We start from the raw sequence: 26,900 nt of genomic DNA, 5'->3' as shown, positions 1-26,900 counted from the left end.
CCTCTGCCTCCTGGGTTCAAGCAATTCTCCTGCCTCAGCCTCCACAGTAGCTGGGATTACAGGCGCACACCACCACACCTGGCTAATTTTTGTATTTTTAATAGAGACAGAGTTTCACTATGTTGGTCAGGCAGATCTCGAACTCCTGACCTCAAGTAATCCACTCACCTCCGCCTCCCAAAGTGCTAGGATTACAGGCATGAGCCACCGCACCCAGCCTGGTAAGTGTATTTCATAGCTTCGCTCCTGTTCTGTGTACAGGACGTATTGCTTTTTAATGGGTTTAAATAATTAGTTGATGATGATAATGATAATAATAGCTATGACTTATTAAGCTCTTACTATAATTATATTGGTCACTGTGCTAAGTACTTTATTTAGATTATCTCATTTTTTTGCAGTAGCCCTGTGAAGTGGGTATAATTATTAGTCTTATTCTAACACAAGGAAACTGAGTCACAAAGAGGTTAAGTAACACGGCTAATAAATGCTGGAGTCCTAATTCAAACCCATTTGGTCTGACTCAAAAGGGTGTGCTTAATCATTACACCAATGCCTCTTATCATTAGGTTTTTTTTAGCTATTCAAAGGGAGGAAACATTGCAAAAAGAAGCATTCATGCTTATTGGCCAAACTGATTGAAAAGCAAGCTTTACACAGGTTTACACTGCCTGAGGAAATAATCATCTTTTCCCAGCAAAACAGAGGAAAGGAAGGACCAAGTTCATTTTCTGAGATGGAGTCTCGCTCTGTTGCCCAGGCTTGAGTGCAGTGGCAAGATCTCAGCTCACTGCAAGCTCCACCTCCTGGGTTCACGCCATTCTCCTGCCTCAGCCTCCCGAGTAGCTGGGACTACAGGCACCCGCCACCACGTCTGGCTAATTTTTTGTATTTTTAGTAGAGACAGGGTTTCACCGTGTTAGCCAGGATGGTCTCAATCTCCTGATCTCATGATCCACCCGCCTAGGCCTCCCAAAGTGCTGGGATTACAGGTGTGAGCCACCGTGCCCCGGCCCATTTTCTTTTCTTTTCTTTTTTTGACAGAGTCTCGCTCTGTCGCCCAGGCTGGAGTGCAATGGCATGATCTTGGCTCACTGTAACCTCCACCTCCCGGGTTCAAGCAATTCTCCTGCCTCAGCCTCCCGAGTAGCTGGGATTACAGGTGCCCACCACCACACCTCGCTGATTTTTGTATTTTTAGTAGAGACGGGGTTTCACCATGTTGGCCAGGCTGGTCTCAAACTCCTGACCTCAAGTGATCTACCCGCCTCAGCCTCCCAAAGTGCTGGGATTACAGGCGTGAGCCGCAGCGCCAGGCCCCAAGTTCACTTTCTGATAGGGAGGGTGCATTGCTATCTCCCACAAAGCTGAAGAATTCAAATCAAGGTTCATCTTTATACATTTAGTTATTCAGCTATAATCTAACTTTGCATACAGTAGGTGTGACTGTGGAATGAATGAATACAAATGCTTCTTGACTGTGATGCCTTAAGACACATGAACTGAAATGAGGTTTTCCAGCATGGTAGTCAAGGCTCTGGTCGGTCATTTCCTTTTTCTTTTTCTTCAGCTGCTTAGTCAATAAGTTGATTGTCTTTATCTGAAAAATCTTCATAGAAATTGTTTGGTTTAGGTCTTAGCAGCCCACTCCTGAGCTCTGAGGAAGCTTGCCTACTTTTGAGCTACCTGATTTTTCTTCTGGGCAAGGGACATTTTGGGATAGTTCCACCTCTGCTTTTCAACTTCTTTCTTAGGCTTCTTCTCATAGATTGGATTCTCTTGCATAGCAGCATGAGCCTTCTTATACATCCCCATCATGTCTGGAGTTATGCTGTTCTTTATGTATTGAGAGAACGGTTTCTGGTAAGCATCTTCATCTTCCATTAGGTAACACATGTAATCTGCAACATTCTGACACATGACGTGCTTCCAATGCATCAACTTCTGCATTAAGTTCCTTGCTTTCAGAATTGTAACCAGGGAATCATCTGGTACTGCAAGGGATAGCAAGCCTCCATTCACAGCTTCCTTCAGGGCCTCCAAAACTGTATTGTCAGTGGTAGTTCTGGCAAGGCCTGCATCCAAATAGCAGGTAAAGGCACCTGGCTGGCCATCAGTGCTTTCCACATTGTATTCATCTCCAGTCACCTCCACTTGGCCTTCCTAGATCTTGCCCATGCCAAACCTACTGAAAAGCCTGCGAGCCAGCAGCAGGCCAGTACACTATGCTGCAGCAGAATTTGTCAGCCAACCTTCACACCAAATTTCGGCAGTGTGTGCATAAGCTGTGCAGACTATCATATCCCCTTCTACATGGGCATAAGCAATCTGACAAATGATATCTCTGTTACGCGAACTCTCATCCTGTATTTGGGTGTGTTGTACTTATTTTTATCCTCTATCACCAAGCATTTCTTAGCATAGTAATCAGTTTTACCCTCATGTCATCTTCTAAATTTCATCTGGTATCTTTTAAAGTAGGCCTTATTCCTGACAACTTTAACAAACCCCACCCTGCAGAACAGAGACTCATGTCACAGCTCAGCACACACCTCTGGCTGGTCGTTTCTGTGGGCTTCTTATCAGATGTCCCCAAAGAGCCTTACAATCCAATGTTTCCTTCAATTCAGTATCTATGAGACAGCATATGGATGGGTCACATATTTCCCCAATGTCAACTACTTTTAGATCAAGACAAGATTTTTAACGAGGTTTATTGAGTGCTGTTGTATATCAACAATAGATGATTCATGAGTGAAGCAGACAGCAAAATGATTTTTAGAAAGGCAAGTGAACCAGACACAAACAAAAAATAAAAAGCCTTGATCCAAATTACTCTAAAGGACAGATATTTTCCCATTAGGACAATTTATCCTGAATCTGTAAACAGAGAGGGGCATAATTATACAAGTGTTTGCTAACAGATCTAAACCTTATGCAGCTGTAAAAAGCTGAAGAGAGGAAGAAAGCGGAAATTCCCAGGAGAAGATCCCCGACCACATCCAGAGCCACCAGCTCTCCACAAACACAAGGCCCAGCAGTGGACCAAGCAAAGCACGAGAAGAAACCTCAGGATTCTGACACAATCCACAAATATAACTTTGAATTGTCCTGAAACTAAACAATGACAATTCTATCCAATCAACTTTCAGCTGACACACAGACGGGGTGGTGACTTATTGGTGTTCCAGATGTAGTTAATGGAAACATGATACCCAGAATTAAAAAGGTATTCAGTAAATGTTGATTGAATGGATGGATGAGTGAATGACGTCTGAACAGATGCCCATGTCTCTTTCCCTCTTTGCAGCTCTGTTGGGAAGATGTCCTCAATGCTTCAAACCCGGCCAGGCGTGGTGGCTCACGCCTCTAATCCCAGCACTTTGGGAGGCCGAGGTGGGCAGATCACCTGAAGTCAGGAGTTCAAGACCAGCCTGGCCAACATGGTGAAACCTTGTCTCTACTAAAAATACAAAAAATTAGCTGGGTGCAGTGGTGCACGCCTGTAATCCCAGCTACTCGGAAAGCTGAGGCAGGAGAATCACTTGAACCCGGGAGGCGGAGGTTGCAGTAAGGCGAGATTGCCCCACTGCACTCCAGCCTGGGCAACAGAGTGAGACTCCGTCTCAAAGAAAAAAAACCTAACAAACAAACAAAATGCTTCAAACCCAAAGTCACCACAGAGGGGCTGAACCATTTGACATAGTTCCCTAGGAACAGAACAGTTCATGGAACCGGAGACTGGTTTCTGATCCAAAGATATACTAATTTGTGAACTTCCAGTGCACACAGGAAGAGGGATTGTGGTACCTATGGAACATCTTTGCAGGCCTTGATTCAAAAACTGCCATTATTTACAATATAGATTCTAAATTCTATTTGAAGTCCAGCAGAACCAAGTACTAAGTAGCTAGCATGTATTGAACACATACAGGATGCCAAGATTTGTTCTAAGCCTTTTACGTATTAGGTCATTAAATCCTTATTACAATCTTAGAATATGTACTATTATTACAGCAACCCATTTTACAGGCAACGAAACTGGACAAGATTACCTAAGTAGCTCATGGTCACACAACTAATAAGCAGAGGAGCTGGAACTGAGAGTCTATCTGGAACCAGTGCTTACTCTTTAACTGCTACCCAATGCTATCTGTTCAGATCTTACTTCCTGCCACTTCTTTGCACAAACTCACTGTTTGCCCACAAATATGCAAAGAACATTCTAATCTCTGCAGGACACGTTCCCTGACCTCCCTCCCACTGTTACCTCTCTCTTCTGAGTGCTCACATCACTCATTCTCCAGGGAACACACTGAAACTTACTTGGTTCACATCACACCTCTCCAGATAGCTCTGAAGTTCCTTTGGTGTTGGAACTGTGTGTTATATGGCAGTGTGGAGATGTAGTGGAATAAGAAAGACCTAGGTTTAAAGTCCAAATCCCATAATGATTATCCGTGAGATTCTGTGTAAGTCATTTGACATTTCCTGTCCTTATATTTAAACCATCTGCCTTAAAGCCTTGTTGAGGAGGAGAGGCTGAGTGTCTAGGATGATGCCTGATATTGTAAGCCAGTGATTCTCAAACAGGTATTTTACACACCCTTCCCCTACCCCCACAGGGACATTTGGCAATGTCTGGAGATATTTGATAGTCTGATTGCTTACTGGCATCTGACGGAGAGAGAGAAAGAATTCTTCTCATCTCCCATTCTTCTGACGTGGTAACAATATCTTCTTCCATTTCTACCTTTCACAGTCTCGAAAACATGAATAATTTGTGCGCAGTTGTATATGATAAAATATAAAACTGAACTGTAGTCTCCAGTCATCTTAAACCATCTCTGGGAGATGTCCTAAACTAAACCACCTGCCCAAGCTGTGCATAACAAGACAGGTTCTTTCTTACCTTGGGCCTCTGAACATACTGAAGCTGAAGTTGTCCTTCCCACTCTAGCCACTATCACCTGCCAATTCCTACTCACCTCTCAGGACTCAGCTTAGATAGCACTTTCTCCAGGGAGAAGGTGACCCCTTCCCTAGAACATATTCAGGGCCGTCCTTGGTGCCCAAGTGGCATCCCCACTGCCCATCCATCTGTCTGCTTACCCTTGTAGACGTTAAGCTCTTATAGGGAAAGGTGACGTGGACTGACACTTTTATTCCCAGGGCCTAGCACTGTGCCTAGCATATACAGGTGCCCAATAAATATTTGTTGAACAAATGAGTATAAATGAATAGACTCAAATGCATTCATTCCTGAAACTGCTTATTGAATGCCTACTATAAATCAGGTACAGAACTAGGCAACGGGAAAACAACTATTTGTACTCTAATATTAACAACAACAACGGTGAAAGAACCACAGTTAATGTTGATTGGACATCAACTATGTCCCAGTCATCATGCTGTTTTTTTTTTTTTTTTTTTTTTGAGATGGAGTCTTCCTCTGTTGCCCAGGCTGGAGTGCAGTGGCGCAATCTCGGCTCACTGCAAGCTCCGCCTCCCGGGTTCACACCATTCTCCCGCCTCGGCCTCCCGAGTAGCTGGGACTACAGGCACCTGCCACCACACCCGGCTAATTTTTTTGTACTTTTAGTAGAGACGGTTTTTCACAGTGTTAGCCAGGATGGTCTTGATCTCCTTACCTTGTGATCCGCCCGCCTTGGCCTCCCAAAGTGCTGGGATTACAGGCGTGAGCCACTGCGCCCGGCCAGCATCATGCCTTTAAATTTGCTTTTAATCGTCCCCCAAAAGCCCATGTGGCAGACACTATTATTCCCATTGTACAGATGAAGAAAGACATCAGTTCACTTACACAGCCCTTAATGAAAAAGAATCTTTGACACTTAAGTTCCCAGACATCCATTTATATGGACTTAACTCACACCAAGAAAAGACAATCTGTGAATTCACTCATGAACTTTTCTGATGGCCATCACCTTGCCTGGAATGTCCCTACTGACTCTTTATATTTTTTGAAAATTACTTTAAAATATTTTGGGCTGAATGCAGTGGCTCACGCCTGTGATCCAAGTACTTTGGGAGGCCAAGGCAGGCAGATAGCTTGAGGTCAGGAGTACGAGACCAGCCTAGCCAACATAGTGAAACCCTGTCTCTATTAAAAATACAAAAATTAGCCGGCGCATGGTGGCAGATGCCTGTAATCCCAGGTACTCAGGAGGCTGAGACAGGAGAATTGCTTGAACCCGGGAGGCGGAGATAACAGGGAGCCGAGGTCGCACCATTGCCTGGGATTACACTACAGCCTGGGAAACAAGAGTGAAACCTCATCTCAAAAAAGGAGAGAGAGAGAGAGAGAGAGAGGGGGGACACTGAATTCAAGGAGGAGCGCATCCCACAAGGCCAGCTGGGCAGAGGTGGAAAGAGGGATGAGGAAGCTGTCACATGAATCCAGGCAGGAAAAGATGGTGCCTAGCCAAAGTGACTCGCTGTGGGCCAGCACTTCCCTTCTGTCAAATAAAACTCCAGAGTTGCTCTGTTTACAGGCTGTCTCCTTCTGCCAGATTGTCAATCCCTTGAGGGCAGATATTGGAATTCACTCATCTCTGGATCCTCAGAGGCCACAGGTGATAAAGTTCTCAGTAAAGGGTTGGCTGGTGCATGTTGAACAACAGAATTCCTTATGTACAAAAATCATTTCCTTTTGCTAGATTCCTCACCACTAGGATCTCATCCTCACCCCTTCCGCATCCTCTTTGCCACTGCTGCCTGCAGCAATTTCTTTTCACCAATTACTGTACTCTTTTTACCCTGAGTTGCTCCAAGGTATACAGTGCCACTCACTTCCTTTCATACAAAGCACAGACTTTGATTCTAGCCTTCACAGCCCCCTAAATATCTTACATTGCCCTTTCCTCCCACTGTCGCCCAGCTTATTCCACTATTCCAGCCAGTCAAGACCTGGGCTTGGCTTAAAGAGCCCCCTTCCCGAACATCTTGAAAGTTTTCTAGTGGTGATCTCACTTGTGTGGAGTGGGTTACTCCTTCCCATCTGATATCCTAAGTCTACTTCATTATTTATTTTATTTTAGAAAACACAATATTTTATTGTTTTATTTGAAAATAAAATGAAACAGGCGGGGTACAGTGGCTCATGCCTGTAATCCCAGCACTTAGGTAGGCCAAGGCGGGCGAATCATCTGAGGTCGGGAGTTTGAGACCAGTCAGGCCAACACGGTGAAACCCCATCTCTACTAAAAATACAGAAATTAGCTGGGCATGGTGGCACACGCCTGTAATCCCAGCTACTGAGGAGGCTGAGGCAGGAGAATCGCTTGAAACTGGGAGGAAGAGGTTGCAGTGAGCTGAGATCATGCCACTGCACCCCAGCCTGGGTAACAGAATGAGCCTATGTCTCAAAATAAAAATAAAATAAAATAAAATAAAACAGTCCCCCCATCTGCAAGAAGCATTCACAAACTCCTACTCACTGGATACAGAATCTTACCCAACCTTAATCCCATTAATACATATCCCTGTCAATTGCATAGGATGACGATCTTTCCATGGTTTCTCTTCCAAGGCATAAGACAAAAGCACCGTTGCCTGTACCTGCTCCATCTTCCCTCACATGGTTTGGCTGTGTCCCCACTCAAATCTCATCTCAAAATGTACTTCCCATGTGTCAGGGGAGGGAACCTTGTGGGAGGTGATTGGGTCATGGGGGTGGTTTCCCCCATGCTGTTGTCATGATAGTGAGTGAGTTCTCGTGAAATCTGATGGTTTTACAAGGCGGCTCTTCCCCTTTCGCACTTTTTCCTGGCACCTTGTGAAGAAGGTACTTGTTTCTCCTTTGCCTTCCGCCATGATCATACATTTCCTGCACTCCCCCCACCAGCCATGCAGAACTGTGAGTCAATTAAACCTCTTTCCTTTATAAATTACCCAGTCTGGGGTATTTCTTTATAGCAGTGTGAAAACAGACTAATACATTCCCCTTGCCCTGTTCCTTGCACCAAAGAAACTTGTTCCCACTCACAGAGGTCTTCTGCTTTGACCTATCCCTGAGAACTGGGCATTGGGCAACGTAAACTCAGAAGCAGAAAATCAATTACAGCCATTGCTCACCTCTAGGCCAGGCCCACACCCAGCCCTGCCAGACGGTTTTATAATAGTGAGTGCTGTGTTACCATGAAGGGCCTTCTATAAAGGAGAGTTGAAGCTGGATAGTATCCCAGAGGCTGTCCCTTTCCCCTGCAGACCTACATCTAGCAGGGGCTGGTGCCTTTCCTTACACAGGTTTATACTAACACTGCCAGATAAAATATAGGAGACCCAGTTAAATTTGAATCACAGATGAAAAATGAGTAATTATTTTACTCTAAGTAGATCCCAAAAATCACATGGAATTTTTCATTTGCTAAATCTGACAATCTTATTTCATAACAACCAAGTCCTTACCACTTGGTCTTGACAAAAATCATTTCTATACTCAGTAATAGGTAAATATACGGAAAACAAAACATATGCACATTGTTAAAAACTGAGAAGCTTGAAGATATTCCTTTATGGTCTCTGTTTCTCACTCTGATGGACATCTGCTTCCAAGAATAGGTTTCTAATCATTTTCTTAGTAGCTGACTTGAAGTCCCTCACCTTTGCCTAACACCTCTCACTCCGTTTATAATTCTCTTCTCATGATCATTCTTTTTGCATCATTAAGTTCAACCACTTTGACCCTTCTTCCCTTCCCAAGCAATTACCATTCAATTGAGCACTTCACCTTGACTTGCTCTCTTATAATGACATATCAAAATGTCTCTTCTTTACAAGTCAATGAACCACATTCAGGAAACACTGAATTGAGGGTAGGTAGCTCCCTCAATTCTTCCAAATTGACCTCAAGGATCAGATGCCCCTTCCTAATTATTCCATGTTCTCCAACTCTAGGAAATCCTCCAGAAAAGCAACTTTAGGACTCCAGCCTCAGTTCTGATCTTATCTGGTCCACCACTGTTCTCCATCAGCTGAAAAAGCTCCTAGTTGGGAAAAGCAAAGGACCAGATAGAACCTTGAATAATTTTCTCACAAATTAAAAACGTGGCTTCCTCTCCAGGCTTTAGGGGCCATCTCAAAAGCCACACTGTTTACACGTGGCGCTGTACAAAGGGCCCACCTCACTTTAACCCCAAGGAGGGTGGAGTTTAGCCCATTTATAAATGCATGTCTGCGGGGGAAGGGTATGAGGGGGGCTGTGACCCTCTTATGACTACTTTCCAGTTTACACATGGAACACTGTGGGGGAGACCAGGCTAGCAAGCAAGATCTGGTGGAAACTCAGGCAGGCTGGTTAACATGCAATGAAGGACGTGATGAGATCAAGAAAAAAGTTGTTAACGGCTGGGCGTGGTGGCTCATGCCTGTAATCCCAGCACTTTGGGAGGCTAAGGCAGGCGAACACTTGAGGTCAGGAATTTGAGACCAGCCTGGCCAACATGGTGAAACCCCATCTCTACTAAAAAATACAAAAATTAGCCGGGCATTGTGGTGGGAACCTGTAATCCCAGCTACTTGGGAGGCTGAGGCAGGAGAGCTGCTTGAACTCACGAGGTGGAGGTTGCAGTGAGCCGAAATTGTGCCACTGCACTCCAGCCTGGGTGACACAGCAAGACTCCATCTAAAAAAAAAAAAAAAAAAAAGAAAAAGTTGTTGTTAATATGCCCAGGGTGGGCAAACACTTTGAATTACCAGAGTCATGAAGAATATCATTAAAAACAAGGGTGGTAAGCCGGGCGCAGTGGCTCACGCCTGTAATCCCAGCATTTTGGGAGGCCGAGGCGGGTGGATCACCTGAGGTCAGGAGTTTGAGACCAGCCTGACCAACGTGGTGAAACCCTGTTTCTACTAAAAATACAAAATTAGCCGGGTGTGGTGGTGCATGCCTGTAATCTCAGCTACTCAGGAGGCTGAGACAGGAGAATCATTTGAACCCAGGAGGCAGAGGTGGCAGTGAGCTGAGATCGCACCATTGCACTCCAGCCTGGGCAACAAGAGCAAAACTCCGTCTCAAAAAGACAAAAAAAAAAAAGGGTGGTTAAAAAAAAACTTTCATTATTATTGGTTTATAGTAACTAGCAATGAAAGTATTAGTAATTAGTCATAAAAGTATCAGTACATAGTCACAAAAGACTTCTATACTTTCTTAAACTCCTGTCATATTGTTAGTATCATCACTTTTATCTGGTTATCACTTCATCCTACAAGGAAGGAATGATAGATATTATTTTACCCACTCCACAAGTGATGAAACAGTGAAAAGGATGTGGGAACTTCCAGGAACCCAGGTTTCTTGACTTCTGGTCCAGGGGCCCTCCCTGCCTAGCAGATAGCAGTTGCTCTATTAGGAACCAGCCAGATTCGGGCCAGGAAACTGCTTTCAGACTTAACCCAGTGCCTTTGGAAGGCTGTGTGGTTGACTGGGGATGGGCTGTGTCAGAAAGAGCGGCTGGGTGAGAAGAACAGAGCCGTGGAGCCAGGAGGCCTGGATTTAGATCTCAGCCCTCCTTTACCAGCCTGGATTCTCTCGTCTATAACTGGGGATAATGACAATTACCTCGCAGAGGTGTTGTGAGCTAGAATGAGCTGGCACATAACTGTAAGTGTGCATAAACATTATATTAACAATGACTGTAATTGTAGGTTCAGGATTCTAACTTGTGTAGAAGAGTTCAAATATATGCAAATCCCCGCTAAGACAGGGATGAAATGGAGGAGAACTGGTAGTTTTTCAAAGCTACAAAAAGGCTTATCAAGCTATATGTGTTTTTAAAGTGACAAGAGAAAGTTACAAATTAACGGCTCACCTTCATTAAGTGTTCATGGGGTGTCAGTACCTGTGATAAGCCTTCACATGAAGAGCCTCATTTAATCTTTCATCGCTTTAGGAGTTAGGTATTATTCTTTTTTTTTTGAGATGGAGTCTTGCTCTGTTACCCAGGCTGGAGTGCAATGGCACGATCTCGGCTTACTGCAACCTCCGCCTCCCAGGTTCAAGCGATTCTCCTGCCTCAGCCTCCTGAGTAGCTGGGACTACAGGCATGCGCCACCACACCCGGCTAATTTTTGTATTTTTAGTAGAGATGGGGTTTCACCATATTGGCTAAGCTGGTCTCGAACTCCTGACCTCATGATCCGCCTGCCTCAGCCTCCTGAAGTGCTGGGATTACAGGTGTGAGCCACTGCGCCCAGCCAGGTATTGTTCTTTTTTTTTTTTTTTTTTTTTTTTTTGAGACAAGTTTCACTCTGTCGCCAGGCTGGAGTGCAGTGGTGCAATTTTGGCTCACTGCAACCTCCGCCTCCTGGATTCAAGTGATTCTCCTGTCTCAACCTCCAGAGTAGCTGGGACTACAGGCGCCTGCCACCATGTCTGGCTAATTTTTGTATTTTTAGTTGAGAGGGGGTTTCACCATGTTAGCCAGGATGGTCTCGATCTCTTGATCTCGTGATCTGCCCGCCTCGGCCTCCCAAAGTGCTGGGATTACAAGTGTGAGCCACCATGCCTGGCTGAGTATTGTTCTTAATTCCATTTTACAGTTAGGGAAAGCCTGGCTTAGTGGGGTTAAGAAATAACCCAAGGTCACACATTTGGTAAGTGGTAGAATCAGGACTCATTAAGTTCATACCCACAGATGTGTGTAGCCCACGCATTCTTGTAGATGTGTGTGTGTTTGTGTGTGTGTGTGTGTGTACACATGTGCACGGAGAAAGTTTAGGACAAAATAGACCAGATATTAGCAATATCCCACCACTGGATGGTGGGATGACAAGTAATGCTTACTTTCTTCTTTATGCCTTACTGAACTGAGTAGGTAGTGCTTTTATAATTTAAACGTTTTTCCTTTTGATAACATACTTTAAAACGTAAACCAAAATGAGGCTTCAAAAATATAATGAGTGGAACCGCCATCCTCCAGTAATTCGCCAAAATGACGAACACAAAGGGAAAGAGGAGAGGCACCCGGTATGTTCTCCAGGCCTTTAAGAAAAGATGGAGTTATTCCTTTGTCCATGTATATGCGAATCTATAAGAAAGGTGATATTGCAAACATTAAGCGAATGGGTACTGTTCAAAAAAGAACGCCCCACAGGTGTTACCATGGCAAAACTGGAACAGTCTACAATGTTCCCCAGCATGCTGTTGGCATTGTTGTAAACAAAGAAGTTAAGGGCAAGATTCTTGCCAAGAGAATTCATGTGCACATTGAGCACATTAAGCACTCTAAGAGCCGAGATAGCTTCCTGAAACGCATGAGGAAAATGATCAGAAAAAGAAAGAAGCCCAACAGAAAGGTACCTGGGTTCAACTGAAGCGCCAGCCTGCTCCACTCAGAGAAGCACATTTTGTGAGAACCAGTGGGAAGGAGCCTGAGCTGCTGGAACCCATTCCCTATGAATTCGTGGCAAAATAGCTATTGTTAAAAAAAAAAAGACCTCTGGACTATAAATAAATAAATAAATATATATAATATATATAATATATAATATATATTATATATTATATATAATATATAATATATATTATATATTATATATAATATATAATATATATTATATATTATATATAATATATAATATATATTATATATATAATATAATATATAATATATATTATATATATTATATAATATATAATATATATTATATTATATACATAATATATATTGTATATTAAATATATATTATATATAATATATATAATGAAAATGACTACTCTTTGAATGAGTGTGGGGAAGAGGAGATATAAACAGCATTTGCAAGGCCCATTGTAATTAAACTTTCAGGCTTTTCTCCCCCCAGTCAAAGAAACCTTCAGAATAAAATGAGGTGGGTTTTTTTTGTTGTTTTGTTTTGTTTTCAAACAGGGTCTCACCCAGGCTGGAGTGCATTGGCATGATCACGGCTCACTACAGTCTCAAGCTCCCTGCTTCCCTGGACTCAGGTGATCCTCACACCTCAGCATTCTGAGTGGCTGGGAGTATAGGTGCATGCCACCATGCCTGGCTAATTTCTGTATTTTTTGGTAGATACAGCGTTTACTAGTCCATTCTCTGCTGCTCTAAAGAACTGCCTGGGACTGGGTAATTTCTAAAGGAAAGAGTTTAATTGGCTTACAGTTCCACATGGCTGGGGAGGCCACAGGAAACTTACAATCATGGCAGAAGGGGAAGCAAACGTGTCCTTCTTCACATGATGGCAGGAAGGAGAAGTGCTGAGCAAAGAGGGAAAAGCCCCTTGTAAAACCATCAGATCTTGTGAGAACTCACTGTCATGAGAACAGCAGCATAAGGTTAACTGCCTCCATTATTCAATTACCTCCCACCAGGTCCCTCCCACTCCACATGGGGATTACAGGAACTGTAATTCAAGATGAGATTTGGGTGGGGACACAGCCAAACCATATCATGGGATTTTGCCATGTTGCTCAGGCTGGTCTTGAACTTGTAATGCTCAAGCAATCTGCCCACCTCAGCCTACCAAAGTGCCAGGATTACAGTTGTGGGCCATCATGTCCGGCCTAAGCTTCTTGAAAATAAAGATTATATTCCATCTCCCTTCTACCTAAAAGCTCAGGCAGATCTCAGTTCTAAACCTTACATGTGCTCATGAACCAAATATTTGCCAGTTATTTACTCTATAATAACACCAATGAGTTCTTAAAATCTGTTTTTGTTTTTCTTTTACCACATTTTCCCTTGACATGATTATTTATAACTTATGTGCAAACTCCTTTCTCTTCTGTGGTCATTACAAAGGATAAAATGATAAAAGATCACTAAAGCAAACATTCTTCTTACTGTTTGCTTTGAACTCTGAAGTCTTCTTCAAGGAGTACTACAAAGATAAATTAAGATTTTGCACCCCCTGTCAACAGAACTTGTCTTCAAAGATGACCTCTGGAGGGGAATAAAAGAATTGAAAGCAAACTGAAGGAACTCAAAAGCAATGACCTTTCCCTGTCTTTCTGCAGTTAATAACAATGCAGGGGTGGCAGGAGAGGGCAACCTGTATGCTGAACAGGCACCCAAATCTCTTTCTGGTGAGAGCTTCTGGGGTCCCCGCAGGGCAGATGATCTGGAGGGCAGGAGGGACACATGCTGAGACGCCACATGGGAGAATGGGGGATGCAGAGGCTGAGCCCTCTCTCCCAACCCATTAGAGAGACTTCAGATGATGAAGATGAAGAAATTCTCACAACAGGATTGATGTGGAGGTCAGCTAAGCCAGGTGTCCAGAATGTGTTCACAGACCTGGCCTCTTGGGAATGCCCCAGACCTGGAATTCTCTGTGGCTTGCCTAGATGCTCTGACTGTACTATAACGTGAGAGTGGCAGGGAGGTTTTAGAGTTACATTTATATGGATATCAGCCTACTCTACTAAGTCAATGAAAAACTACCACTGAAAACCATGGCCTTGTGAAGAAAATAACGATGACTTGTTTGCCTAGCCTTTGTTCTATTTAATTTATTTTCACAGAACAATGCCTCCAGATCAGCTTTTGAAAACTCACCTGCAAATTGACATGACTGTTTACCTGTTTGAATTTGGGTGAGTTTCTTTTTCAAAGTAGAAAACGAAAGTTAGTTATCAAAATCTTTTAGACTGTGATTCCAGAGATGAGAGGCTGTTTGTGCTGCTGAGCCACGTGATTATACGGATCTCTTTGAGGAGCGTTTCTAGCTCCATGGATTTCTGGGGATTAAAATATACCTCAGCTTGGTATGGTGGCTCACGCCTGTAATCCCAGCACTTTGGGAGGCCGAGGCAGGCAGATCACTTGAGGTCAGGAGTTCAAGACCAGTCTGGCCAACAGAACAAAACCCCATCTCTAATAAAAATACAAAAATTAGCTGGGTGTGATGGAGGGCACCTGTAATCCCAGCTACTTGGGAGGCTGAGGCGGGAGAATTGCTTGAACCCTGGAGGCAGAGGTTACAGTGAGCCGAGATCATGCCACTGCACTCCAACAGTGGACCCTGGGGTCCATAAAGTATAAAAACACAGGATATAATTTTTAATGTAATTTTATTTTTTACAGATTGAAGATCTCACAGAATTTTGTGTATTTTACCTGTTTCCAAACTTTACAGATACCATGTGTACATACATTTTCTTGCTCTTTTTTAGCTGTTCATCTTAGTTTCTTTAGTCTTACTTCATTTACTTTTTCCTTTTTATTTTTGAGACAAGGTCTCACTGTGTCACTCACCCAGGCCGAAGTGCAGTGGTGCGATCTCAGCTCACTGCAGCCTCTACCTATCGGGCTCAGGTGATCCTCCCACCTCAGCCTCACAAGCAGCTGGGACTACAGGCACACACCATCATGCCCGGCTAATTTTTATTTTTTTGAGACGGAGTCTCACTCTGTCACCCAGGCTGGAGTACAGCGGCACGATCTCGGCTCACTGCAACCTCTGCCTCCCAAATTCAAGTGATTCTCCTGCCTCAGCCTCCCGAGTAGCTGGGACTACAGGCATGGACCACCAAGCCTGGGTAATTTTTTGTATTTTTAGTAGAAACAGGGTTTCACCAGGTTGGCCAAGCTGGTCTTGAACTCCTCACCTCAAATGATCTGCCCACCTCAGCCTCCCAAAGTTCTGGGATTACAGGCGTGAGCCACTGTGCCCGGCCTCATATTCTTTATGATCTTTTAAAAATATAAAACCATTTTCAGCTGGCAGGGGGGAGTTTGCTGTTCCCTGGCAAGAAGGCTCCAGCAAGTCCAGAGGCCTAGCTGCTTGTCCTGACTCTGCTCCCCCGGTACCCAAAGGGAGTCTCTTTACCTACTGGGCTTGGAGCTTCTCGTCAGCAAAGTGTGTGTATGAGACTAGTTCACCATCAAGAATGCACAACACAGGTGTGGAGAGTCTGCATTTTGTGGGGAGGGATCCAGGCTGATATTCTCTTTGAGAATTCAATGTAGAATCTTATTACACAGCAGGAATTAACTCAAGTACACCTTTCCCCTTCTTCCAGAAGTAGATTAGTCTACATGATTTATTTATTTATTTTTAATATCTTCCTTTCTTTTTTTTTTTTTTAAGACAGTCTCGCTCAGTTGCCCAGGCTGGAGTGCAATGGCATGATCTTGGCTCACTGCAACCTCCACCTCCTGGATTTAAACGATTCTCTCATCTCAGCCTCCAGGGTAGCTGGGATTACAGCACCTGCCATCATGCCCAGCTAATTTTTGTATTTTCGTAGAGACTGGGTTTCACCATGTTGGCCAGGCTGGTCTTGAACTCCTGACCTCAGGTGATCCACCCACCTGGGCCTCCCAAAGTCCTGGAATTACAGGCATAAGCCATCTCGCCCAGCCTACATGATTTATTTTACTAATCCTGGACAGATGAGGTACCCTTTTCTAAACAAAATTTCTAGAGGGGATCATAAAAAACCTTTGCCTACCTCTCTGCTTTTGTCATTAGAGCACCATCTCTAGGAGAGGTTGTAAAAGAAAGGAGGATTTAAATCAAGTTGGGGACATTTGTAAAAATCGTGGATTTTTCCCTCAAAAGCAATAAAATTGGCAAGGCGCAGTGGCTCACACCTATAATCCTAGCACTTTGGGAGGCCGAGGCAGGTGGATCACTTGAGGCCAGGAGTTTGAAATCAGCCTGACCAACACGGCAAAATCCCGTCTTTACAATACAAAAATTAGCCAGGCGTGGTGGTGCACATCTGTAATCCCAGCTACTTGGGAGGCTGAGGCAAGAGAATTGCCTGAACCCTGGAGGTGGAGGTTGCAGTGAGCCAAGATCATGCCACTCCACTGCACTCCAGCCTGGGCCACAGATCAAGACTCTGTCTCAAAAAAAAAAAAAAAAAAAAAAAAAAAAGCCAATAAAATTACTATTGGTTTATAGAGAAAACATTGAAACAAGCTTATACAAATACCATTACTGTGCTGTTTTTTAATAAAGATACATTTCAGTCTATTTCAAAACATCCAAGTCAGACTGGTAAGTTGGGAGCACCAACGCAGAATCCTTTTTGCAAACATAGCAGATTTAAAAAGCACTTAACACATAATACTTCTATTTATTTTTAGGTGGACAATCATGGACATTCCAAATTGAGACCCACAAGGGTTTATGACTATATTCTCAATGAGTGATGAGCCTGCTGGAAATAATAGGACTGATTCAGGACCAGTGAAAGAAGATACACAAACCCAAGACGTGCATTTTCAGAAGGAACGCTTATGTCACTCAACAAACATTCGTTGAGTTTTCACTAGGTGTTAGGTGCTGTGCTAGTTAGAGATGCTGACCCTACCCAAGACAATGAAGCTCTTGTTTTCTCAGTCCAATTGATGAAAAGTTTAAACATCAGCTCTAGAAATCGAGACCAAGAAGATGAGTACATGTAACTGTCCCTAGATGAATTCTTATCTTCTTAGTCAGTAAGGCAGGGTTCTTGAAGTTAAAAGATACATTTTTTTTTTTTTTTTTTTTTGAGATGGAGTGTCACTTTTGTTGCCCAGGCTGGAGTGCAGTGGCGCGATCTTGGCTCACTGCAATCTCCGCTTCCCAGGTTCAAGCGATTCTCCTGCCTCAGCCTCCTAAGTAGCTGGAATTACAGGTGACCGCCACCATGCCTGGCTAATTTTGTATTTTTAGTGAAGACAGGGTTTCACCATGTTGGCCAGGCTGGTCTCGAACTCCTGACCTCAAGTGATTCACCTGCGTTGGCCTCCCAAAGTGCTGGGATTACAGGTGTGAGCCACTGCTCCCGGCCCTAAAAGAAACACTTTTGAAAACATTAAATAGAACAGCACAGCACATAGAAGAAAGGTGTGGAAGATATTCGAGGGATAATAACGGGGTTTCACCATGTTGGCCAGGATGGTCTCGAGCTCTTGACCTCGTGATCCACCTGCCTTGGCCTCCCAAAGTGCTGGGATTACAGGTGTGAGCCACTGCACCCGGTCAATTTTTGTATTTTTAGTAGAGATGGGGTTTCACCACGTTGGCCAGGATGGTCTCGATCTCTTGACTTCGTGATCCACTGCCTCAGCCTCCCAAAGTGCTGGGATTACAGGCATGAGCCACCGCACCTGGCCCCATGGTTATTCTTTGTACCATTAAGTTCAACCACTGTGGCCTCTTTACATTTCCCAAGCAATTACTTTCAAATGTCCATATCACTGTGACTTACTATATCTAGCTTAATCCTCCATCAGAACATCTCCTTTTCTACTAGGTAATGATCTCTGATAAGGAAAAGCACTAACAGGGAACTGGGTCTCCACACTTCGTGAATTGCCCAAGAAGTCTTCCATCCTCCCTTGCTTTCCCACTGGGTGAATTCCTCAGAAGAAGCAACTTCAGAATGTCATTGCTTGCTGTCTGAGCTGTGCCACAGTGGCTCTGAATTAGCCTGAGACGCCTTGGTCAGGAAAAGCAAAGAAATCAGAATTGCAGGATAAGGCTTCTCCCAAAAGACTCTCAAGAAGTGTCCTTTCTATCTGTACAGATCAGAATGTTTGGACACTGTGCAGAAGTCTCATGAAAAAACATGTAACTTTATCCTGAAGACATCTCAGCTTCCCTTTTTGTGTGGATGATCAAGGGTGTCTGCAAGTCTGGGAAAAAGGGATAGAGGAGAATTAACAGCCAGTACTCCAGGGCCTGGCTTACTGATAGGGAAATGGCTGTGATGACAGAGGAATCTGAGGAGGCAGAGGAGCTTGACAGAAACAAATGGATGTCCCAAATAGGCTAGTTCATAATTTTTTAAAAGTTGAATATCAAAAAAATAAAACATGCAAGTTAAAAATGCCATCAGAGCCGGGTGCAGTGGCTCATGTCTGTAATCCCAGCACTTTGGGAGGCCGAGACGGGCAGATCACGAGGTCAGGAGATCGAGACCATCCTGGCTAACACGGTGAAACCCCGTCTCTACTAAAAATACAAAAAAAAAAAAAAAAAATTAGCTGGTCGTGGCAGCGGGCGCCTGTAGTCCCAGCTACTTGGGAGGCTGAGGCAGGAGAATGGCGTGAACCCGGGAGGTGGAGCTTGCAGTGAGCCGAGATCATGCCACTGCACTCCAGCGTGGGCAGCAGAGTGAGACTTTGTCTCAAAAAAAAAAAAAAAAAAAAAAAGCCATTGGATTAAATGTATTAAGGGAGTGGTTTGGAGGGAAAATGTGAACAAGTAGAATCAAACAGTTGGAAAAAATCAGAATGGTACTAGACAAGAAAGTTTTTGTTTTTTGTTTTTTTGAGATGGAGTCTCGCTCTGTCACCCAGGCTACAGTGCGGTGGCATGATCTTGGTTCACCTCAACCTCTGACTCCCAGGTTCAAGCGACCCTCTTGCTTCAGCCTCCGGAGCAGCTGAGATTACAGGCACCTACCACCACACTCGGCTAATTTTTTTGTATTTTTAGTACAGACAGGGTTTCACCACGTTTGCCAGGTTGAACTCCTGACCTCAAGTGATCCATTCACCTTGGCCTCCCAAAGTGCTGGAATTACAGGCATGAGCCATCACACCCAGCCATAGATAGGAAAGTTCTTACAGCTATTGGACACCACTTTACTTTGGTAAAGGGGGGTTAGTAACTGGTAAGAGGTAAGAAGGAGGGCTCTGACATACTAGTTAAGTTCTGTTTCTCAGTTTGGGTGATGGTTAATATAAAAATTCACTAAGCTGGGCTGGGTGTGGTGGTTCATGCCTGTAATCCCAGCACTTTGGGAGGCCGAGGCGGGTGGATCATCTGAGGTCAGGAGTTCGAGACCAGCCATGCCAACATGGTGAAACCCCGTCTTTACTAAAAATACGTGAGGTGTGGTGCCTGCAATCCCATTTACTCTGCTGAGACAGAAGAATAGCACCTGGGAGGTAGAGGTTGCAGTGAGCTGAGATCATGCCACTGAACTCCAGCCTTGGCAACAGAGCAAGACTGTCTCAAAAAAAAAAAAAAAAATTCACTAAGCTGAATACTTTTGATATGTGCCTTTACGTATACCATATTTCAAAGATAAGTTTACTGGAAAAAGCACTTCTGGAATGATAAAAATAAAGACCTCCAAAAATCCACACCTCTATAAGAGTAACAAAAACACTGGAAAAAATGACCAAAATCAACTTTTTCAGAACTCTGGAAGTTAGCCAAAAGCTTGAAACATCACTAGCAGCCACTGAGGCAGAACAAGTTTGGAGGCCCCCAAAAACTCTATCTTCACAGAATTATTATTACTTGACCTGTCCAACAGCTCTCTGAAAGGCTCCATTTTCAAGGTTTCTCTTTACTTGACTTGATTCAGAGCTGATGCTGCAAGAACAGCCTCGTCCCTAGGTTATTTGTTGAAAACAATCCATGGCAATTGTTTAATATGTGCAGCTGCCTGAGAAAATATCTGCAAATCATATATCTGCTAAGGAACTTGTATCTAGGCTATATAAAGAATTCTTACAACTCAATTTAAAAGTGGGTAAAGAATTTAAATAGATATTTCTAGCTGGGCATGGTGGCTCATGTTTATAATCCTAGTGCTTTGTAAGGCTGAGGCATGAAGATGGCTTGAGGCCAGGAGTTTGAGACCAGTATGGGAAACACAGCAAGACCCTGTCTCTACAAAAAAAATTTTTACAAAATTAGCCAGGTGTAGTGGCGTATGCCTGTAGTCCTGGCTATTCAGGAGAATAAGGTGGGAGGATTGCTGGAGCCCAGGAGGTTGAGGCTACAGTGAGCCTCTGCACTGCACTCATGCCACTGCACTCCAGGCTGGGTGGCAGTGGAAGACCCTGTCTTAAAAAATAAAATAAATAGACATCTCTCCAAAGATATACAAAGGTTCAAAAACACATGAAAAGGTGTTCAACATGATTAATCATTAGAGAATACAAATCAAAGTCACAGTGAGATACAGCTTCACACCCACTAGGATGGCTGGTCTAATAAAGACAGGTCACAAGTGTTGGCAGGAACGTGGAGAAATTAGAACCCTTATACACTGCTGGTGGGGATGTAAAATAGTCCTGAAAAACAATTTGGAGATTCCTCAAAAAGTTACACATAGAGTTACTATATCATCATCAATTCCATTCTTACATATATATCCAACAGAACTGAAAACATACTCACACAAAAGCTTGTACACCAATGTTCACAGCATGATTCATAATAGTCAAAAAGTGGAAATGACCCAAATGTCCACAAATGGGATGGATGGTTAAACAAATGTGGTTAAACATATGGAATACTATTTGGCAATATAACGAAGTAAAGTTCTGAATCATACTGAAACACAGATGAGCACTGAAGTCATTACACTTTCAGTACAGAAGACCATGTACTGAAATATCTGGAATAGGTAAATCTATAGGAACAGAAAGAAGGTTTCCAGGGGCTTGCAGAAGCGGAGTATGAAGAATGCCTGTAATAGGTATGTGTCTTCTTTTTGGAAGGATAAAAACGTCCTAAAATTAGATATTGGTGATATTCAATGCTGTGAATATATAAAACCACTCAATTGTACATTTTAAAGGATAAATTTTATAGTAGGTGAACATCTCAGTAAAGCCAATTTTAAATTATTTTTATTTTTTACTTTTTTTTTTTTTTTTTGAGAGAGTCTTGCTCTATCACCCAGGCTGGCATGCAGTGGCGTGATCTCAGCTCACTGCAACCTCTGCCTCTCAGTTCAAGCAATTCTCCTGCCTCAGCCTCCTGAGTAGCTGAGATTACAGGCGCATGCCACCGTACCCAGCTAATTTTTATATTTTTAGTAGAGACGGGGTTTTACCATGTTGGCCAGGCTAGTCTCGAACTCCTGATCTCGAGTGATCCACCCACCTCAGCCTCCCAAGGTGTTGGATTACAGGCATGAGCCACCACGCCCAGCCTCAGGAAAGCTATTATAAAACAAGAAAGCTTACTTTAAAAATTCCTTCATATCATTATTAATCACAATTACGCCTACAAGGATAAGTCAGTTTTCCAAGGCATGGATAAAAGCCCCAGAAAACCAGGGACTTTATATGTTTTATAGAAGAGTATTTCCCCAATATGCAGTTCCAGACCTGAAACAGTAGGTGGTCAATAAATATCCTTAAATGAATAAATATAGATTAAGAAAGTGTTCAGAACCCAGATTTTCTGATTCCAGGTTCACCCCTCCATAGCGGAGAAGTGGTGAGACAGTGACCTCATGAATAAGGAGCAAGGTTCCCTAGCCAGGATGCCACTTACAGAATTGTTGCTGCCTACAGGAAGGTTACGCTCCTTTCTGGGGAATGGACATGCTGTCTATAGGGACAGACACACTATTTGGCAGATGAGTAGCAACTGACAGAGCATCCCAGCAAAAAAAGACTCAGGTCTTGGAGGCAGGTCACCCTGGCTCGATTCCAGGCTGTCTCTTAATAGATGGGTTTATCCAATCTTTCTCAGCCTATATTTCCTCATCTGTGAATGCAGGTAATACTACTTGCCTCTTACCTCATAGGGATGTTGTAAGAAGTAAATGAGAAGCATATACCTAACGCATGTGGCTCATTTGGGTAATATCTGATAAATGTTTTAATTTACATTGATAATATCGAATACACAAATAGGTTTCATATATCTTTTTTGAGACAGAGTCTTGTTCTGTCGCCCAGGCTGGAGTGCAGTGGCGTGATCTCGGCTCACTGCAACCTCTGCCTTCCGAGTTCAAGTGATTCTCCTGCCTCAGCCTCCCAAGTAGCTGGGAATACAGGTGCATGCCACCACATCTGGCTAATTTTTTTTGTATTTTTAGTAGAGACAGGGTTTCACCATGTTGGTCAGGCTGGTCTCGAACTCCTGACCTCAAATGATCCGCCCGCCTCGGCTTACCAAAGTGCTGAGATTACAGACGTGAACCACCGCGGCTGGCCTCAAATATCTTGTAAAAAATAAAAGGGAGACAGGTCAGTGGTTGTTTTCAGACTTTGCAGGGAACTGTTACCTGAAAAGGTTTGGAGCCTCACTCCTACCCTCCCCACAACGGTAGCACTGAGCAAGGTAGAGAACAAAAACTCCTACCCTGCGGAGCAGCTCCCACTCCCTAGCAGCCCACAGCCGGGCATGAAACCAACACGATTATCTTGAGGGCATGGATAAAAGGCAGGAGACAGGAAACATTTTGCCTCACCTTGAGAGAGAAGAGGGACCCAGGTATTTACACCCCCGTACCAAATATCTTTTCCCCTCTGTGTTGCAATGGTGCTACATTTGTTTTTCTAATTAAAAAGGAGTACATTGAGGGGCAACTGAACTTGAACTGGTTCGCATCAGGAGCTGAAACTCAGTCTTCCTGTTCATTAAAAGAAAAAAAAAAAAAGCTTTCCTTTTGCTTGACACCTGTTAATAGCATGCCTGTGGAAACAAGTAACCATGCTCGAAAATAATCTCCAACTGCTGGATGGAAACAGTCGTGATTGTTTAAGATATAATATACGTAAAGCAAGCAGCACCGTGGTTAGCATGTTGTTGGTACGCAGGAAATGGTAACTATTATTTCAAACACCTTTTCCTTAAATGCTCTGCTGGTGTAGCACGCACTACCGTGGAATAAACTTAACTGAATAGTGCCCTCCAGAGGCCACTGGGAATTCAACTGTGCTGACAGTTGAAAGAAGGTCTGGAAAAAGACTACAAATACCAGTTAATTGTCTTGTACATTGATGCGGAGTCAGCACAGAGCCTGGTGTCCCAGGATGTATTAGAACACGACCGACTGTCTGATTTGTCACCCTCAGCAGCCTTTCTTTGGCCAGGGCTTATTTGTTTGCAAAGGACGCTTATGAGGACATGGAGATCTTGGGGAAACAAGTCCAGCTAGGCACTGTGGGAACTGGTGCTGGAAACTGCCAGCCCCTGGAAGGTACTGTCCCATCCCTTTTTCTGGGGACACTGTCTCTCATCCCTGCCTTTTTCTGCATGTCCACTCTGTGTTCCTCTAAAGAAACCAGCTTCCTCTTGATGTCTGCCATTTTGTAACTGTAGTACGGGCATGTGGCTCTGGCTTTTTCTGGACATGAATCCAGATGTGGTTCTGTTTGGTGTTCCAGCTCATCTCACACAGCAAAGCAGCTTGGTCTCTCACTGGCTTGATTCCAGATTTTCAGGAGATTAAACTGGTTGTCAGTCAAGTCTAATGGCTGGGTTTAGTCTATCTATCCCTGGTGGGTGGCCAGGAGGTGGAGGTGAGGATGCGTGTGCATGTGTAGGGAGACAGGGCCAGTATCATGTGATACTAAACAAATTTAGCACATATGGAACTGCAGGAAGGGCGAGCATGTCAAAGGGTCTGTTTTTCTACAAACATGGAGCTAGTATTAATAGAGCTTTACCATATGCCATGCACTGTCCTAAGAACTTTTTAAGCATCATTTCATTTAATCCTAAAAACCTCCTATGACATTTGATCCTGCAATCATTCCCTCTGAAGTAACTGCTGATAACAATGTTTGTGTATCTTTCCATAATTTTCCTAATGCATTTTATTCCCATTTTAAAGATGAGGGAACCAAAGCTTAGAAAGTTTACGCCAAGATTTAAGCCAAGACAGTCTGATTCTTTTTTTTTTTTCAGGTTAGACAGGTAATGTACTCACATTGTAACAAGGTTTGAGGGTGGCACATCTCACACACGTGCGTGAACACCCAGTCATCATACTCACGAACTACAAAAGGATCAAGGCAGGCTGATTCTAAAGCCAGGATGTTAAACACTCACCCCACCTTCCTCCCAGTGTAGCCCCTATGGCATGGTAGATAATTTGGCTATGCAGAAAAAACATCAAATTTGGTCTGGTTCTCAGGGAGGTTATAGTCTGGTTAAGGAAGGCAAGATTTATACATGCAAAACAATGAGTAAATGACAGGAGAGGGATCAAGTACTAAATTGCATGTTGCCATTATATTTGTGTTCTATTGCTATGTAACAAATTACCACAAATGTAGAAGCTTTGGAGCAATACCCATTTATTAGCTCACGGTTCTGTAGGTAAGAATACAGCTATGGCATGGCTGGGCTTGTGTTGACTGGAGCTGCCAACAATCTCATCTGGGGCTCAGGGACCTTTTTGAAGGAGTTAAAATATGCTATCCTGGAATACTGATTATTTAAGTTAAAGGCACTTGAAAAACAGCAGGTGCAAAAAGATTGCTTTGACCTTCATGCTGTTTCTTAAAAGCAGAAGATTAAATTCCCATGTGAAAGACGCCCTCCCTATGGTAGTAAGATGCAACATCCTTGCCATCAAGGACGAGAAAGTTGAGGTCAAGGAAATTCTGTACAAACAAGCCTTTCTCTTCCTAGCTATTTTCCTACTCTATTAACTATCCTAGCACAAGCCCCTTCGCCTTACACATGTTCACAGTTTACTATTGTGTCCAATCCAGAATGGAAGTAACTGACAATAACTGCTTCTTTGGGTCTTCATTATTTTAGGAGGGCTCCTGTAAAACATCTGTAAAGAAATGTGTATGCTTTTTTTCCTGTTAATCTATCTTATCTCAATTCTCAGGATCGTAAGAGGATGGAGGTGGTTTTCCTGCTCCTCTATCTTCCAAGCTCACTGCTTGATGGCAGAGTTCAATTCTTTGTGGTTGTAGGCCTGAGGTATCTTTTTCCTGTGAGTTGCCAATCAGGGACTGCTTTCAGCTCCTAGAGGTTGCACTTCTCCATCTGCAGTTCACAGTGGGGGTTATTTGCTTTCCTCTAGGCCAGCTGGAGCATTTTTCTGAGTGTTACTTCTGTTACCAGCCAAACTCTCTGCTTTGTTCGTTTTGCTTGTTTGTGTTTTGAGACAGAGTCTCACTCTGTCTCCCAGGATGGAGTGCAGTGGCGTGATCTTGGCTCACTGCAACCTCCACCTCCTGGGTCCAAATGATTCTTGTGCCTCAGCCTCCCAAGTAGGTGGGATTACAGGTACACGCCACCATACCAAGCTAATTTTTTTCTATTTTTAGTAAAGACAGGTTTCACCATGTTGGCCCAGCTGGTCTCGATCTTCTGACCTCGTGATCTACCTGCCTTGGCCTCCCAAAGTGCTGGGATTACAGGCGTGAGCCACAAAAGATGCTTATTTATTTATTTATTTTTTGCCACATCTACTGCGAGAATGAAGACCATTCTCAGCAATCAGACTGTCGACATTCCAGAAAATGTCAATATTACTCTAAAGGGATGCACAGTTATTGTGAAGGGCCCCAGAGGAACCCTGCGGAGGGACTTCAATCACATCAACGTAGAACTCAGTCTTCTCAGAAAGAAAAAAAGGAGGCCCCGGGTTGACAAATGGTGGGGTAACAGAAAGGAGCTGGCTACCATTCGGACTATTTGTAGTTATGCACAGAACATGATCAAGGGTGTTACACTGGGCTTCCGTTACAAGATGAGGTCTGTGTATGTGCACTTCCCCATCAACATCATTATCCAGGAGAATTGGTCTTTTGTTGAAATCTGAAATTTCTTGGGTGAAAAATACATCTGCAGGGTTTGGATGAGGCCAGGTGTTCCTTGTTCAGTATCTCAAGCTCAGAAAGATGAATTAATCCTTAAAGGAAATGACATTGAGCTTGTTTCAAATTCAGCGGCTTTGATTCAGCAAGCCACAAGGTTAAAAACAAGGATATCAGGAAATTTTTGGATGGTATCTATGTCTCTGAAAAAACGAACCGTTCAGGAGGCTGATTAATAAGATCTAAGAGTTGTCAGCTACAGAAACAAGATGCCGGATGCTTCCTAAGACCTATATGTGATATTTAAATGATGCAATAAAAGATCTATTGATTTGGGAAAAAAAAAAAAAAACTACAAAAAAATTAGCCAGGTATGGTGGTGTGCACCTGTAGTCCTAGCTACTTGGGGGGCTGAGGTGGGAGGATCACTTGAGC

General features: G+C 43.5%; 1 protein-coding gene, 1 non-coding gene and 2 pseudogenes across 3 annotated transcripts in view; 1 reads left to right on the top strand and 3 right to left on the bottom strand.

Moving 5' to 3' along the window:
- Positions 1-26,900, bottom strand: part of PDZD2 (PDZ domain containing 2) — a 468,191-nt gene that overhangs the window by 260,209 nt on the left and 181,082 nt on the right. The gene's annotated exons all lie outside the window — the stretch shown is intronic.
- Positions 1,630-23,990, bottom strand: LOC129059306 (large ribosomal subunit protein uL18-like; annotated as a pseudogene).
- LOC112133643 (small nucleolar RNA U13) lies at positions 24,591-24,694 on the bottom strand. Its single transcript, XR_002915270.1, has one exon. It is a non-coding gene; the product is annotated as a small nucleolar RNA U13 (small nucleolar RNA).
- LOC112133358 (large ribosomal subunit protein uL6-like) lies at positions 26,120-26,701 on the top strand (annotated as a pseudogene).

This window comes from Pongo abelii, chromosome 4 (genome assembly GCF_028885655.2).
Source record: "Pongo abelii isolate AG06213 chromosome 4, NHGRI_mPonAbe1-v2.0_pri, whole genome shotgun sequence".
NCBI classification, from domain to species: domain Eukaryota; kingdom Metazoa; phylum Chordata; class Mammalia; order Primates; family Hominidae; genus Pongo; species Pongo abelii.
The sequence above is the reverse complement of the archived record's forward strand: the minus strand, read 5'-3'. Positions and strand labels throughout refer to the sequence as shown.